Raw genomic sequence first — 6,241 nt, 5'->3', positions numbered from 1 at the left:
ACCGTGTGACAAATCAAGGCGACAACAGGAGATTGAGAGGCTGGTGAAAGAACGCAGGCAATTAAAGAAACAATGGAAGAAGGCCAATGAACTAGAGAGGGGTGGACTTGAAGCCCTTCAGAGCGACATCAAGCAGCGTTTGGTAACGCTGAGGAGGGCGGAATATCTGAGGAGACAACGCAGAAAAAAGGAGCGAGCAAGGTTTTTTTTTTTTTCTTCAGGAATCCATTCAAGTTCACCAAAAGCCTTTTCGTACAAGAGAAATCTGGTACTTTGAAGGCCTCTTTGAAGGACATAGAAGAGTTCCTGAAGATCACCTACTCTGAGGATGACACACCATCCAACCCAAGGCACGAACCTGTAACCATTCCAGCAGACATGCCACCACTTCACCCACCCGTGCATGAAATGGATACAAGCACCCCAACATGGAAGGAGGTTGTCAACATAGTAAAGCGGGCAAGGATGGCTTCAGCTCCAGGGCCCAATGGTATCCCATACAGGTTGTATAAGAATACGCCTGGTGTCTTGAAGTATCTTTGGCACCAAATGAAGCTGGCATGAAAAAAGGAGATCATACCAAGGGTGTGGAGAAGAGCTGGAGGAATATTCATCCCAAAGGAAAAAAACTCATCAACCATCAACCAGTTTAGACAGATAAGTCTCTTAAATGTTGAAGGGAAAATTTTCTTCAGCGTTGTGGCCCAAAGACTGTCTACATTCTTGCTGGAAAACAAGTTTGTTGACACCTCGATACAAAAGGCTGGAATTGGTGGTTTCTCTGGATGTCTTGAACACACAAGCATCATCTGGCACCAACTACAGTCCTCCAAGAGGGAAAAGAAGGACCTGCATGTGGTGTTTCTGGACTTAGCCAATGCCTTTGGTTCAGTACCACATAGAATTCTGTGGACAGCCTTTGCCTTCTTTCACGTCCCTGTCAACATAACAAATCTCGTCCAGGCCTACTTCCGCGACATCCAATTCTGTATGACATTGCATGATAGCACTACAGCCTGGCAGCAGCTGGAACTTGGTATAATGGCAGGATGCACCATATCTCCTCTGGCATTTACCCTGGCTATGGAACTGATTATAAGGGCTTCAGCTTGGGTCGTTGGAGGGGAGCGTGTGGATGGAGGCCCACGTCTGCCCCCAATCAGGGCATACATGGACGACATGACCATCATAACGACTACGAAACCATGTACAAAACGGCTGTTGGAAAAGCTTCAAAGTAACATATCGTGGGCAGGAATGAAGGTCAAACCCTGCAAGTCAAGGAGCATTTCAGTCGTTAAAGGCCAAATCACCAATGACATTTTCACCATCAACGATGAGCCAATCCCTACAATCTTACAGAAGCCAATTAAAAGTCTCGGACGCTGGTACAATGCCACCCTCAATGACACAGAACAAATTGAACAGCTCAGACAGGACACCATCAGCGGCCTGAAACAAATTAACAACACTGGCCTCCCAGGGAAGTTAAAGCTGTGGTGCTTTCAGTTTGTGTTGCTGCCCCGCCTTATGTGGCCAATCACCATCTATGAGTTTACCTCATCACATATCAGCCGACTGGAAAGTTTAGTGAATGCTCAAGTAAGGAGGTGGCTTGGGCTACCAAGATGCATGAGCAGCGTAGGACTGTATGTTGATGGGCCACTTTCCTTGCCAATATCAAGCTTGATGGAAGAGTACAGGTGTGCTAAGGCACGACTGGAAATGACCCTGTCTGAGTCTCGGGACCCTTTGGTACGCTGTGCTGCCCCGGTCTTGAGAACTGGCAAGAAGTGGACAACAAAGGCAGTAGTGGCAGATGCAAGGGCGGCTCTCAGACAGCGAGACATAGTTGGCCATGTGCAACAGGGCAGGGGGGGGTTTGGCCTTGGAGTAACGGCTCCTACCTGGGGGGAAGCTTCTCCAGCAGAGCGCCGTCGAATGGTGGTGGAGGAGATTCGAAGGCAAGAGGAAGCATCCAGGTGCGTCAGAGCAGTCAGTCAGCCGCAGCAAGGTCGGTGGATGAGATGGGATGGAATTGCCAAAAAGAAAATCTCCTGGAGCGAGCTATGGAATATGGAGTCTAACAGGCTAAGCTTTATCATAAAGGCCACTTATGACATTCTGCCTACGCCAACAAACTTACACCTGTGGTTTGGCGAGGACCCGGCGTGTTCCTTGTGCTCAGCCCCAGCAGGCCTCAAGCATATCCTTGTGGGCTGTAAGACCTCCCTGTCTCAAGGCAGATACACCTGGCGCCACAATCAAGTGCTGCGTTGTCTGGCCTCAGCCATAGAAGAGAAAAGAACCGCCACAAATGCTGCTCCACTTAATGCGTATCAAGAGGCCCAAACGTCAATAGCCTTTATTCGGGAGGGTGAAAGACAGCCAACCAGAGCCCCTCCCATAATTTCAAGCCTTATGGGTACTGCCAGGGACTGGCAACTGCGGGCTGACCTTGACAAGAGCCTAGTGTTTCCACCGAACATTGCTGTGTCAAGCTTGCGCCCAGACCTGGTGTTGTGGTCCAACTCCTGTCGCCGTGTTTATATCATCGAGCTCACGGTGCCCTGGGAGGAAGCCATTGATGAGGCTTATGAAAGGAAAAGGTTGCGATATTCTGACCTTGCAGCCCAGGTAGAAGAACGGGGATGGACAGTGTTGGTGTGTCCAGTGGAGGTGGGCTGTAGGGGGTTTGTGGCTAACTCCACCATAAGGCTCCTGAAAGAGGTGGGTGTCAGAGGGCAAGCTCAGAGGAGAACCATCAAAGAGCTTGCCACCACAGCTGAGAGAAGTAGTCACTGGCTGTGGGTGCGAAGAAAGGAAATGGCATGGGGGGCAAAGTGACCACCCAGTTCCTATGCGACACACACCCAGGTCTGATCAGCCTGTGGTGGGCCTGCCACAGAGGAGGGTGTCTTGTGATTAATGGCCGAAACACCTAAAGATACTGGGGTACACAACTGATGATGTGTCGTGTAGGGTAAAATCACCGGGTGGTCCTAGCAAGGTCTCAACTGTAACTACTTGGGATTGAAACATCGAGTCCTTTGTCTAACTCTATCTATCTATCTATCTATCTATCTATCTATCTATCTATCTATCTATCTATCTATCTATCTATCTATCTATCTATCTATCTATCTATCTATCTATTATCTATCCATTCAACTATCTGTCTGTCCATCCGTCAGTCCGTCCATCCATCCATCCATCCATCGATCCATCTATCCATCTATCCATCTATCCATCTATCTATCTATCTATCTATCTATCTATCTATCTATCTATCATAAACACACCAAATATTCTACAGCGGTTGTTCTCAAATGACCATCAAAATCTCATATTAAACCACCGGTGCCACCAGAAGATCTCCCAATGGTATGTACGTCAGGTTGGTACGTAATGGCTGTTATTTGGTTTCCAGGCTTGCTCATCACCTTTGGAGAAAGCCCAATTTCATTTAAGTACTTATTAAAGAGGTCGTGAAAGTATTTAATAATCTTTGAAGACGGCAAAAGACTCGACTGATTGTGCTACCACATGGGTACTACCACTACTACAGTACAGAGAACAGCCTGGATGCTTGTCTTCCTTGAATTCTGAGGGATGGATGTGGACGAGCCAGACTAAACCGAAAGGCACATTAATATTAATACAGTATGAGCAAAAGCACAGACGGAATTGGATGTCGGGGTGGGACACAAATGCACCCTGTATGATGATGAAGGGGTCAGTTTGTTTACATCTGAATGCATGTTTAAGTGAGTGAAAATGTATGTAGAGCTAAATGGCTTGAATGATACAAATAAGTCATTAACGAAGACAATCTGGCATAAATGGAAAATTGTAAATTATAAAACTATAAATTATAATAGACAAACGGAACATTTCAGGCATTCAGGCAAGCGATTCAGTATCAACGAATCACTTCAAAGAATCGTGTAAAACGATTCAGTGGGTCAAACGATGCACGCATGCGCAACACGCTATAACTTTATCACATACATTGAAATTATATACAATAAAGATTAAATCAGTCGCGAAATCATATTGTATGCATGTATAAACAAGTAATATACATATATTGTGTACTCAGTTGGTTAGAGCGTGGTGCTAATAACGCCAAGGTCGCGGGTTCAATCCCCGTACGGGCCACTCACGTTTTCTCTTTATAAATAAATACTAAATTTATCCATATCTTTTTAGTTTTCTTTATAAAATTAGTCCTTTTGTAAACAGCGAATACAGCAAATGTTTCATTTCAAGGCAGTTGTCGTTAAAAAGTACAATTATTTACCTCAGCTCAAAGACGCGCCGCACGTCTTTACATTTACATTTACATTTTCAGCATTTAGCAGACGCTTTTATCCAAAGCGACTTACACAATGAGTGGAACATGATGAGCAATTGAGGGTTAAGGGCCTTGCTCAGGGACCCAACAGTGGCAACTTGGTGGTGGCGGGGCTTGAACCGGCAACCTTCTGTTTACTAGTCCAGTACCTTAACCACTGAGCTATCAGTTGCCCTCAACTTTAGCCAAATACTTTACCGAATTTAAGTTTATTTAAGTTTATAACACAGGTTTATCGTGGACTTTCTGTCATTATGTTGCAGGGCTCTCAAGTTTTCAAGTTTGCTTGGAGTGAGATGGGAGGGGGGGGGTCCTGATGATCCTGATGGTTCTCTTCCACCTTTTTTTTTTTTTTTTTTTTTAATAAACTTTATTGAACAACAAATATATTACAAAAGAATACATCAATCACAGCCAAGATGTAACATACACAATGAAAATTAGACAATTATTAACAAAAAATTGCTCGAGGTTATAGAAATAGAAATAAAATAAACTATCAATAAGCTAAAATTAGCTAAAGCAGGAATTTATAGATAATACCATTTAACATTTTCACAAAGTTTTTCACTTTACCATCACCCCGGACTGCACGCTGGACTGTTGTAATTATTTATCATTGCACCTGCACTTTACACAACTGTCATACATATATATGTATAGTTATGGTTTTTTTCACCATCCACCATAGTTATAGTTACAGCTGTATAGTTACTATTTACTCATCCTTTATTACTAGTACTGTTATTACTAATATATACCTAACTAATCTTTATTATTATTACTGTTATAATTATAATGTATACCTAACTAATCTTTATTATTATTACTGCTATTATTATAATACATATTCATTTTTTTATTAATATGCTTATTGTTATTATTGCTATTATGTATATAGTACTACGTACATAGATATAATTTCACATATGTAAATAGCTATAGTATAACTTTATATTCATATTAATCATAGATATATGTTACTAATATTCTCTGTTTTTTTTGCACAATGTTACTATTTGCACTTCTGGTAGATGCTAACTACATTTCGTTGCCTTGTACCTGTACTGAGCAATGACAAGAAAGAAAGAAAGTTAGTTCCATCCATCCATCCATCCATCCATCCACACATGGACCATGTGTGAGCGTGTGAGCTTGTTGAAATGCGTGAGACTTCAGAGCCCTGTAATATGTTGCGTCAGTAATATACATTCTGTGATTCGGCGGTCTAGAAAATTCCATAACGTCGTTTAACTTCGTGTGTTTGACTGTAGCTGGTGGCTAAGCTAATTGGACTGCACTCAATGAAGTCCAACAATCTTGACATGTTTTTTTAAGTTGTTAGATTTGACGCCACGGCCTAACCGTGAGCTTTACAGGACTGGTCAGTGACATAAATCGTGTTACGTAATACAATCAAGACATTAGATTTTGTTCTTGGTACATTGGAAGACCAAATACTGAACGTAGCCGACACCAGAATTGATGCTATCATAACTGTTTCCCCCCCACTACAGACGGCAACTCCCGACGGCTAGGCTGTCGTCCCCAGATCTCGGCGGTAGTGTACAAACCGCTTGCGTACTTTGTTATGCATGAATGCAAAGACTTTCACCATCTACAGTCCATAACATTATTAATATTACTTCAGTGTTAGTGTTAATAGTGCTTTCAATACTTCTCCAGTGATCCGGACCACCACAGAGCAGGTATTATTTAGGTGGTGGATCATTCTCGGCACTGCAGTGACACTGACATGGTGCTGGTGTGTTAGTGTGTGTTGTGCTGGAGTTTTTAAACACCGTGTCCACTCACTGTCCACTCCTACCTAGTCGGTCCCCCTTGTTCTTCTCAGTCCATCAGGGACATCGCTTCACCCCCAGC

This window comes from Trichomycterus rosablanca, chromosome 14 (assembly GCF_030014385.1).
Source record: "Trichomycterus rosablanca isolate fTriRos1 chromosome 14, fTriRos1.hap1, whole genome shotgun sequence".
Lineage (NCBI taxonomy): Eukaryota > Metazoa > Chordata > Actinopteri > Siluriformes > Trichomycteridae > Trichomycterus > Trichomycterus rosablanca.
Note: the sequence above shows the minus strand (reverse complement) of the source record.